This window comes from Rhagoletis pomonella, unplaced genomic scaffold, assembly GCF_013731165.1.
Source record: "Rhagoletis pomonella isolate Grant_MI unplaced genomic scaffold, Rhpom_1.0 Rhpom_scaffold_00005, whole genome shotgun sequence".
Taxonomy (NCBI): domain Eukaryota; kingdom Metazoa; phylum Arthropoda; class Insecta; order Diptera; family Tephritidae; genus Rhagoletis; species Rhagoletis pomonella.
This window is the reverse complement of record NW_023458559.1, coordinates 67353837-67366049: the sequence shown is the minus strand read 5'-3', so window position 1 is coordinate 67366049 and position 12213 is coordinate 67353837. Positions and strand designations below refer to the sequence as shown.

The 12213-nt window shown below is 33.6% G+C and overlaps 1 long non-coding RNA gene across 1 annotated transcript; it reads left to right on the top strand.

Moving 5' to 3' along the window:
- Positions 1-596: 596 nt before the first annotated feature.
- On the top strand, positions 597-1128 carry LOC118739409. Its single transcript, XR_004993013.1, has 2 exons — positions 597-755; positions 1019-1128. It is a non-coding gene; the product is annotated as an uncharacterized LOC118739409 (long non-coding RNA).
- The last annotated feature ends 11085 nt before the right edge of the window (positions 1129-12213 follow it).

The following is a 12213-nucleotide window of genomic DNA, read 5'->3' as shown; positions in this document are numbered from 1 at the left end:
TCGTTGTTCGCTTTGTGTTGCCGCAGTATTCGCCACAGTATGTATGTCTCGATAACTACTCAAAATTGGTCGTGAGAATGGCGATACCCGGAAATCTCGAGAATGTGCGAGCAGAAATCGAAAGTCCTAATTTAAATACACTTTGTACCAAATGTGCTCGTCCCATGAATCAAAAAGAGAAGATCGAGCAAGAACGCAACGTTGTTTTTGTAACTGGTTTTAAGAAAAATGTTTGTGAAAGCGTATTCGACAGCTGAGCATTTGTTTACATCGCGAGCACCACTATTTTATTATTTTCTATAACTTAAGAAGAGTTAATTGCACATGAAATCACGTTGTAAAGCTTTTTAATGAATCATTTTAGCCAAATTGTGTATTTAAAATGGCTGACAATAATTTTGGTTAATTTTGATTTTCGTTGTTTTCTTTTCTTTCGGTTTCCAGCGAAACAAGATGGCGTAGAACCCGCTCAAAAAATCGACTTTTTCACTTTCTTGTTCTTGCGTGATCTTGTGTCGTTCGTTCATGTTGCTCGTTCCTTGGGCCCAGGTGTAAACTTAGCATTATACTCTTTTTTTTGCCAAGTGGCCACATTTCCACCAAATGTTGCTCGTTCTTTTTGCAAATCGCCACTTTTGTTCATTCGTTGTCTTTCGTTCGCCGCGAATGGTTAAATTCGTGGAAGTTTTCGAGGTTGTCGGAGAAAAATAGTCGTTCGCATTGAACGCATTTATTTAAAACGCATTAAGGAATTTGTAACCAATTTACAGTATATAAAGAGTAAAGCTGCAATTACAATTCGCATTACTGGTGCTTTAGTGCATTGTACATAAATACGAAATTTGTGAAAAAATTGCGCCTGTTAAGGGAGGCAGTTTTTTGCAAGTTCAAAAACCGCAGGCGTGGAAAACGCGTTGTAAACATACATTTTATTTACGGAAGCTCGTTTTCTTAAACACGTATTTTGCGTTGCTGAATGCTATCGCCGTAGGAAAAATAAATATCTTTTGAACTATAGTACACGAGATCGAGCAGCATTTTTACTAAAACACGCACCTATCTGACCGTCCATCGTTTCGTGATAAATTTGTAAATATCGGTAAAGAGCAAAGTGAAAAATCAACTACACACATCTAAACAAACGCAAGAAAAGCCAACAAAATGACCTCGACTCCACCAAAAACGGGTGAAGACTTGCTCGGTGGTAAGTAGTTTTTAAATTTTTTTTAAATACAGATGCACAAATACAAATGTATATCTAGCTGTATTACCCTTATACGTACAAATACCAGCTGTGAGTCTACATAATAATAGTTGATGTAAATACATACATAATGGCAAAAAGCAATACCATGCAATTTTGCCACGTTAGTAAAAATTGCTGAAAGGAAGCCTTTCAGCAGCCATTTTAAAGTGTTTTCTCGTCAGTTTGTCTAGCAACAAAGTGTATCTACCTTTCCCCATCGCAATACCTATCGAAGTCAATTACTATGCAATGTTGTTGGTACATACTTGTTGTCTTTTAACTGTATCGCGTTGTTTACCTTTTATCGGCGTTAAAGCAGCGAGTATTTTATGTCACCACGATTGGTATTTATTTGCTATTCTGTATTAAATTTTGTGTTTATGTATGTGTATGTATACTGTTATGTACTTCATAATTTTTGCTTTTCCGTTTTGTTTTTATTTCGCATAGTTTGTATTTTGTGTATACATAACTGGTTTTAAATTTTTTTTTTGATTTGCAGACATATATGGCTCATGAACGAAAGACACATTTTTTGTTTAGGTATATGGGCATTTTTGATACATGTATATGGATGGAAAATCCTGTTTAGGTACATTTCACCTTTGAGGCTTTTATTTAACTATTATCCGCTAAAGTTAATTACAATAATGTTGAATAAGCAATAAAGATCGTATGATATCACTTTATTAGGATTAGACTACGATCCCATATATTTATTTATTTATTTATTTATCGCTCTTGTATGGACTTCAACTTTGGTTTAACATGTTTTATTATTCCAGATAATTTGAAATGGCAAACCATAGGTTACAAATTTGTATCTTGCTTTCTAAACTTTGGGCTTTAGATTTTTTCATATAAATAAATCCGAATAGGTTTCCCAAAGACACGCCTTAGCCGTTTTATCAATCACTTTTATCTATCGCTGTTTACATAAACCTATCCTTGCAAAACCAAACAAAAAATTGTCTTTGATCAATTTCGAGTCTATTTGTTTTTCTGAAAACAAATTTCGTTTTGGGCTACGCAATGTACCTACACTCTTTGCTTTTGGTGGCGCAGGCGCTTTCTAGCTTCCCGTAAAGGAAAAAAACGCTTGGTATTGATATTGACAGACTTTGTTTTACTTTAGCCGTTGCTGCTGATGTTTTTGCCTTTTTTAGTATTGCATTTTATGTTTGTATGCTCATGTTTACGGTGGGTACATATGTATGTATATAGTGGTGGAAAAATAAATAGGGACACGACATTTTTTTCAGTGTTTGCCTATTTTTCTGTCGTTTATTAAATATTTATTATTTTTTTGTATAAAATTATAGCTCGTTATCTAACAAAAACCATATAAATTCACGTTTCAAACTTTGTGCAAAATTTTAAAAATTTTGAAAAATTGCATCTAAATTTCAACTTTTTAATCAGATTTTTTTTTTTAAATTTATGAGTATGTGGTTTTATAGCCCACTAAATTTTAGTATAGTGAGGTGCATGATAAAAACATAGCAAGGTATAACCGTTCTCTCAATTTGTCGGCCATGATTTTTTTTTGAAGTTTGCCAACATTTTAAAATCATATAAATGTGAAAATAAAAAAATGAAATTGTTCGAAATTGTTGTTGCTTGAGATTGAAAATGAAAATGTGTGTGTGAGTTTGTGAGTAAATTTAAAAATTAAATTGTTTGGAAACGTCAAGAATTTTAAAAGTGACTCTCAGCGGTTCTACCTTACTATATTTTTATCATGGTGAGGTGTATGTTTTAAGTTGCTAAAAAATCGCGTTGATTTTTGGTACTGTATGTACATATGTAGTATGTAGGTAGATTCTGTTTCTTTGTTTTGTTAGTCATTTGAGTTTCGCGCACCATTTGGCTTTTTTTTTGGTGGTGAGCTGTCCAACGCTGCAGCGGCTTTCAAGTCGACTTTTCGTGGCTTTGTTTTGACGCCATTTCCCTTTTGTCGGCAATCACGTCAGCGGTTAGGACGTTTTCGTGTTGTCTTTAAAACGGCACGTAGACACAATCTGGCTCTTTGTACTGAAATGAAAAAGCAAAACAAAATCCGCAATAAAAATAATGAAAGCAAAAAAACCACGCGATGGATGAACGCATCGAGGGTTGATACGCAAATTATTTATGTAAGTATAGTAATGGTTGGTCCATTATTTTACACTGTACCAGGGAAGCCATTAATTGAATTTTTAAAAGCAATTAAGTTGTGATATAAATTTTTAATATTTATATAATTTTGTTAATGGCGCTATGACTTCTAGCTGGGCCAAATAATTCTTGTTTAAACATTGTAAACATTTCTGTAGTATCAATGAAAAAAACGCATCGACGGGTTGATACGCAAATTATGTATAATAATGGTTGGTACATTATATTACCTGTACCCATACTTGTTCTTGCGTCCAAAATTCGATGTTGAGTCATTGGATTTTCGCTTTAAGCTTAGTCCAGATATTCGTTGTTGTTATAACAACAACAAGTAGTTGACTTATTGGTAGCCGTGGTAAAGCAGCAAAATTGTAGGGGGCATCATTATTACTTCTGTGCAATTTCTTGCTTTTGTTTCCTTGGATTTCCTCTTTTCCTAAAATTAGCGAAAAATACCAAATGCAAAGAGCGTACACTAGCGACAATCGAAGTCAGAAAGATTCATATGTACGTACAAATATAGACGGAGAAAATTGCCATAATTACGTATTTGATAGGAGGCAATACGTCAACCGGATGTACATACATATGTATGTACGTATGTTGTATGTGCGCTGACGGAATTAGGGACTTTCAAACATAACATGCAGATAGTGTTTATGATCCAAATGTATTTATCTAAGGTGCGTTTTCGGTGACAAGTTAACTAGAGTTTTTTTTTGTTTTTTTTTTTTTGTGTGAAAATTTGCTGATGATAAGCATTTCGTTATTTCGGATAGAAACGTAACTGATATGCAAAAAGGCTGTAACTAACTAAATTTTTTTTATTGCATAAAACGATTGGGGACCTAAGCGCTGGTTATAACTACATATCGTCGCCTGGATAAAATATTGTCGTAAGCGCCATTGTGACGATTTTTAGTTCTAGATCCAGTTAAATATTTTGAAATAGTCTTATAGTCCAATTTTATATGGAATTTTTCAAATATGCTGTGTCAAAATCTTTCTTCTCACTCTAATTACCTGGTATAATTCCACCATGGCGTGGTACAAAACATTCAAAGTTTTAAAAAGTATTTCAATAACTTCCCATACTTTTTAATTAAATTCCCTTATTATAAGCCCATTAGGCATTCATTTATTTGCTTTGAAGTGTTAACTTGGCTAGCCAGTCTCGTCTTCATTTCACACTTCATTTCCCAGGCTATGCATACAACATCGCCATTGACGTCAGAGTTATATGGATACAAGCAAATATACTAATGAGTAGATAAATATTTATCCAACAAACTACCACAGAGAGCATTTTTATGTCGCACTGTGAGTCGATTGTGCCTGAGGAGTTCTTCAAAGATTACACTTAGGAGGCGTGTTTTTGTTATGCATAGAGGCGTTTGCAGTAATTATGAATACATAAATGGAAACTAACGTGCATACATATGTATGTATGTACATACCCAGTGGGAATATGTAATGTGTAGTAATCGAAAAAAATATTCAGAAAAACAGCGGTTTTCACATTTGTTTTTCCCACGGCGATGTCCTAGGAAAAGTGTGGCATTAAACTTTTTGCAGGAATCAATGCGATGTAAGATGAATATGATGACGACTCTTTGGATACATTAGAATGCTGATTACATATTATCCAGTAATAGAATCTAGAACTCATAAGAAATACGTTACATTATTTATCACTCATGTAATGCATTACTATTCCCACTGGGTATGTATGTATTAGGGATGTTAATTTTTTCGATTTTTACGATCTCAGGATTTTCGGGGTGTAATCCCGGGATCCCGGCATCAGTCCCGGGATTTAGACATGATTTGAGAAGCTATCCTACCATATAATAAATAATAAGTAAATGAGTTTGGAACGTACTTTTTATTTAAAGAGAAAATTATTTAATAAGTAACAAAACGAAAGACAGTAATTAAGTTTTATGCATTTAATAATAATTTAGTGTGTACATATCTGATAAAGTAATTTAAGATATGTCGAAAAAAGCTCGATGCAAAAAAAAAATTAAATAAAAAATATATTTTCTGATTGAAAGAAGTTCATAATACTGGTGGCAGAAATAAAAGAAGCGCCTTAGTTCGACCAGTTTTGTCTATATTCCTTTTGCTTATCCAAAATTTAAATGTTTTTATAAAAGTCTACCTCATATTACACATAATTAACCGCATATAAATAGGTATTTTTCTGACGTCATGATTTTTTTAAAAATACTTTATCGAGCCCTAGCCGCCAAAATAACGTGAGCGACATTTTTTCAAATTTTTATTTTTTTGCAGAAATATTCCTAAAGCATCTAGATGCATTTCTGCATCAAAACGAAAAATTTGAAAAAATATCACTTATCAATTTTAAAGATATGGTTAATACCAAAATTTATTTTAATTCAGTGCAATGTAAAAAAAGTATGGGTACCAAATGAAATATTTTTTTTTACTTAACAAGGACGAATAGAAATTGAAAATGCCTCTTTATACAATTTTTTTTTAAGCTAATAAAGTTAGTCCTTAACACATAATTTTTCCAAAAATAAGGATTGAAAAATTTCAAGGATAAGAGAGGATAAAATAATAAAATTATATTTTAAATACCTACCCGTCCCTCACGCACCAAAAAATGTACTGTGTTTTAACTCTACAGAAGCTGCTTCATTTGATACCCATACTGGTTTTTTAAGTATATTGCACTGAAATTTTTAATTAATTTTTGGAATTACGCATATCTTTCAAAGCTCTTCTAAGAACATCTGACGTCAGAGAGAAAAATTAAGCACGCAATTTTACTATATTTGGCCCTTGGTTTGGCGAATATATTGATTTTTTTTATGTATTGTGGAACGATTTTCCGTCATCCCTTGTCAAATTTGGTTTGGAGACAAACCGGTTTCGGCGTTTTGCCATCTTCAGTGTCATTTTTCGTTCTGTTCGTTTGTCTCCAAACCAAATTTGACAAGGGATGACGGAAAATCGTTCCACAATACATCATACTCCTACCCTGTCGGAAACACAAACAACCAAAAAGAAGATTTTTTTTGTATGTGCAAAATTGCCGGCCGCACGGTGTTATATGTTGTATATTGAGCTACACATTAAAAAAAAAATGTTAAATATTAAATAAACAAACGAAATATAGCCAAAACTGTTCAACATAAAGCGTTTCTATTATTGCCACCAGTGTAAATTACAAATCCTGAAAATACCGGGATTCTAGGCAAATAATCCCGGGATTTTCGAGACTTCAAAAAGGCCAGCATCCCGGGATTAACATTCCTAGTATGTGTATATAAAAGGAAGTGTAGGTGACTAAGAATTTATTACGCCAGTGTGGCAACAAAGGAAGGAGAGGAAAACACATTCTTTCTGTATATTCATTCATATTTTTAGAGGGTTTGTTAATGAACGCTTTGCTTCATGTCAGTGTTTATTTGCGCCTCTTTGCCGTTTTTGTTGGATTTAAGTTTGCATTTTTGTTTAAAGATTTTTACTTGAAAGAACATAGTCATCAACTTGTCTCTTGTATTGCGAGTTTGTACACTGTGAGTTCATCTATTTTAAGTACTGATATATTTGCAAAGCGAATTGTTCTTAATCTACTGCATTTTTTAATTTGTCCCTAATTATTTTTCGAATATTATGAAACATTACAGTTGGCAACAACTCATTGATAAAAAACGCAACCGAACCGGTATCCGTGAACAGCACTCTCAAACAAACTCTCTCAATCACCCTCGCCATTATTTCAGTAAAGTCACAATACTTCGCTCATGTCTTCAACATTTTCTTATTTCAGTCAAATTAATGTGAGTGCTCACGCTACCAACTTAGAGTTTATTAACCTTTGAACCCATAGATCACGCTTTCACGCTCACAAAAACAGCAGAATTATTTCAATTATGCGTAATTTTTAAGTTGCCTTTGCTGTTTTTTTTAAATGACCGAAAATTCACATCGATCATTTTCCATTTCCGTTTTTATTAAGTGCCAGTCGTTGTTTCTAAAAAGTTTTTCCAATTTTTGCTTAAATCCTGCTACGGCCATTATACTATGCCTAATAAGAATATGGCACGATTTTCCATCGTCAAGCCAACTGTTGTCACATTGTTGTCGGCTTGGCATTCCAATAAAGCTTTAATAAATTTTCCGTACGCTAAAGTAAAAATTCATATTGCGTAGTTTATCTGAATTGTTTTTCCTCGTTGAGTTCCCATTAAAATTTCCTTTTGTCCGGTACTTTTCGCTGTTGTATTGTCATTCGTTTATTATTAATTTTTGTCGAATACGTCAACCAACCCAGTACATTTACTTCCTACCATTTGGCGCCTCCATATCTGTCAAGTTTCATTTCGTATTTCGTGCATGCATTTTTACGCGAGTATATTTATTTATTTGTGTATGTATGTGAAGACGTTTTTGCATACATATATTGGGTTAATTGCCTCTCATCGGATACCAGCTGTTCTTTGTTTATTTGCTTAATACATATAATATTGTATTCCTGTTTTTTCTTCTTTTTTATCGTGTGTGTGTTAATATTCTTTGTTATTATTTTGAATCGTGCTAATAACTTATGTGTATTTAGGATATGGCTTTGTCATGCTCTTCGCATTCTACAAAAAAAATTATCGCAAGGTACTTGGAAGTTTATTGAATTTCACTATATTACTTAATAATATAATAAAGAAGAGAATATGGCATGGTTATATGTATGCCTAACAAGTTCTGGAGACACAAGTCAAATTTTAGGTTAAAATTAAAATTTGTAGGGCTTAAATCCAGAGGTCGAAAATAAACCTCTCCCAAAATAACCGTCACTATTTAAGAGAAAAAATAACCCACAAAACAGAACAGGTGGCAAGAACGATAGAATACAAGATTGTGCTAATCGATCTGAGAGCAACTGGGTCTGACGTCACTTTATTTTGAGAATGAGAGTTTAAAGAATATTTTTGAAGAATAAGAGGAAGAAGTGATGTAAAACTAGGTTGAATTGTACCTACTCTTCAGCTTCTTGAATTTGAACGTACATTCGGTACAAGTACATTATTTGAAGTACATTTGGAACGTAGTAAAATATTGTTTCATATAAGTAGAAAAATTGTTATGGTACAAAAGGAAGATGTAGTCCACCCACTACCAAAAATGTATGCACATAAAAATACATACATGTTTCCTGTTTAGGTACGTATATCTACATTTAGGTACAACTTTTCGACAAAATGGTACAATATGAAAATTTAGTACTCATCACTAGTGCAAAAAAATAACAATGTGACGTCGGCGAAAGGGTGGATGCTGTCGAATCGAGAAAGAGAGGACTAACGGTCCGCGGAAGGCGCCACCTTTGTTTCGCTGCATCGTGTGCTTAGCCGCACAAGATAGCGATTTGAGCGAGACGAACGCAAATGTATAACACCTTTAATTGCATCATGTAGCAAATTAGCCGAAACGAAATGGATATACTAACACGAATCAACTAGAAAATGGAATGTAAAAATAGAGAAAAGCTCACATCACAATTGTCTAATTGAAAATGGTATATAAAAATTTATACGGCTTTCCCACGGCACCCCAATTACGTAGTTCGCTCTCTCATTCGTAATTCGCACTCCAATTACCCTTCGAAGTACGTAATTCGCCATACAAAATTTTGAGAGCGAATTACCTCATTTGTTGGTAATTCAGATCAAATTACCATACGAATTACGAACCAATCGGTGCCGTCTCTAATTTTTATCGGAAATTTATCGAAACTAGCTCACAAATCAAAACTAGCATTTTTTCTGAGTACGAAAAGTAATGTTTATAAATGTGAATATCCCTAATTTAACACGGAAACTTATAAATTTTTAGGAATAACCTAAATTTTTCGTCAATTTTGCAGCGAAGAAAACAAAAACAAAACACACGAGACAGAGAACTGTCAAATCGATTTAAGAATGTGCTCGTGGGAATGGGGTAATTCGCGATCGTAATTGGGGGAGCGAACAAAGTAATTCAGGATGCCGTGGGAAAATGGTATAACAGAAAATTAGGGATTTGCCATCCATCAACCACATTGTAAAATGACTAAAATTCTGAAATGTGGTAGGTGTTTAGCTTACAGTGGCCACACACGAAGAACATGTGTGCTGGGCTTGCAGTGCATGCTCGTCGTTTGTGGGGTGGTTTGCGAACATAACATTGGAGGTAAAAACAACAACCTTTGTGTTGTGTTGATGCTTGCAGTGTGCACATCAGCGGATAAATGCATCCAAGCCAAAAAAATAGAGTTATCGATAAAAGTAAAGTTGTGGGTTATTGATTTATCGGCCAACAAGTTGACCAACTTAACGAAATTCTCTATAAATGCACGAACCGGTTGCTCGATTTCATGCGAATAACACTTTTCGGACTGAGAGCGAACTCATAATCAACTTTAGTTTTAGAAACTAAAATTAAAATTAAAATGCTTGGAATTGGGATGAAACGTTTGTGAAATTTTAATAATTTTTGTACTAAGTCTGAAATTTAGATTTATATGGTATTTGTTGGATAAAGAGCTATACTTTTATTTATATACATATAATGAACCTTAAAAAAAGCTGAAGGAAAGTCGTCAAAACTGGTAGAAATCTTGATGTGCTTGCTATCTTTTGTCGCGGGGTGTACATAACCTGTGGGTCAATTCTCGTTCTGCGTTATTGTGCAGTGATAAAAACTTTTACACCTCACTTATTTCGGTGTGAATTTTTGATTTTTCACTTCACGATAACGCAGAACGGGAATTGACCCCCAGTATACATTATAAAAAGCTGCCAAATCGGCTTATAAATAAGTTAGATATAGGACTTTTATATTTTTTTACGCGGTAATTATTTTCCATCGCATGCGTCAGCTTTAAGTAAATTGCGTTTCCAATACTAGGAAATTTCCTCATCGCACTATTGTGTATTCCTTAGAACAAGTACTACTTTTTTATCGATTTCCTTAAACCACATGTTTTCTATTTGTCCAATTCTACGTTCACGCCACTCGTTTGCTTCATCTTCATATGTATCTGCTTACTTGAAACTAAATAAACGTTTTACCTTTCTGACGCGCTGCACTTTACATAGACGCCTCTCGAAAACGCCACCGCCATTTGAAATATGTAAACAAAATGCGTCTTTTTTGGGGTATTTCAGTTTTTTCTAGCGCTTTGTTTACAAATTTGTTTTGGCTCACCTCATTTCTTTTTTTTTTTCTATTTTTACATGTCTTCTGTTTATTTCTCATTGATTCTTATGCACCAGCTGCTCTTTTACGTTTTTTCACCACAATTTTGTTTTCAACTGCAAAGTTTATTGAACGCCACGAGCAGATAGATACATACAGTTTTGCTGCAAAAACTAAAAAGCTAGTTCATTCGCATTTTTCACAAGAATCCATTCATGGCATTTCTCAGCTGTCATTCGGCGATATGCTTCTTTCTAAGTAAAAGATAAGTCGCAGCCGGTTTTTCGCAGGCAAGTGGCGATTTTTTAACACTGTATTTAACATTTATTTGTGGGAGTGTACAAGCCAGACAAATATTTATGTGTACATAGTTGAGTCTGAACAAAATCGGCACGATTAACACTCTCACATCTACATATGTAAGCTCTCTCGCTAATTCTATAACCTATTTCCTTGGATCTCTCCCTTCTCTGCTTTGCTTATCTAAATTCTGTCGCCTACTGCGTAGTAGTTTGCTTACACGTTTTACCAATCCATTGATAATGAAATGACGTTATTTCATCGCGGTTCATCGCGAAATGCTGGCGTCTTTGGCGTTTGCTTCGTATTAGAAATCAGAAATCAATTCATGATTAATTCTTTGCTATTTTTAAACACCACAAATTACACTATGCTAGTAAAAAAAAAAAATAAATGAACAACCCGACGGCCTACCTAGTAAAGTCAACTCGGGTTTTTTGGTGCGAGGAATTCGAATTTGACATTTAATTTTGCGAACCGAGAAATATTTAATACAGCTTTCATTCAAAAAACAACCTCTCTGAAGTTGGCAGGATAACTTTTCCCCAAAACGAAAATTCCTATCGGATGCATATAAGAACAAGGTTTATACTTGGGCCTTCAACAAGTGCTGCTAAAAGTCTTATAATTACGGTGACCAGATTTCTGTGGACAAAAATTGGGATATTTGTAATGCATCGAATCCGAATATACAATTTTGTTTTTAGAATAAAAAAGATTTAACATTTAATACAGTTTTATTTAAAACAAAACAAAGAGCAAAAACTTGAAAAATTTTCGCCAAAATGTATACACATAATATGGCAAGAATGTCAATAGAAAAGATACTTTTTGGCAAGATTTGGCTACTTTTCTTTGTTTAAAAAATGTTTTTTTATTTTTTTATGAAATTATAGCTTACTATCTAAATAAACTATGTAAATCAAAATTTCAAAACTTTGAATTTTAACAAATGCTGATAAAAATTTTAAACAGATTTTTTAAAATTGTTTTGAGTATGCCCCATGCAATTCAAAGTGCAAGTTTGAAGTACCTTGGACTTTTTGGCAATTTTTTTGTTCGTGCGTTTTCTTCCATACAAAGTATATTCGACATTTTTTTTTGTATGGAGAAAATGAGCTATACTTTCCACAAAAAAAATTTACCAAAAACCAACTTTGAATTGAATGGACTACAAAACTGCACACCCGACATGTTTCACGTGTGTCAAGTTAGCACTACACTTTTCGAAATTGGAAAAGTTAACTACGGCATTAATTGTAGTGTTTTTGTTGTAAATTTGTTGTGGAAAGAAAAAA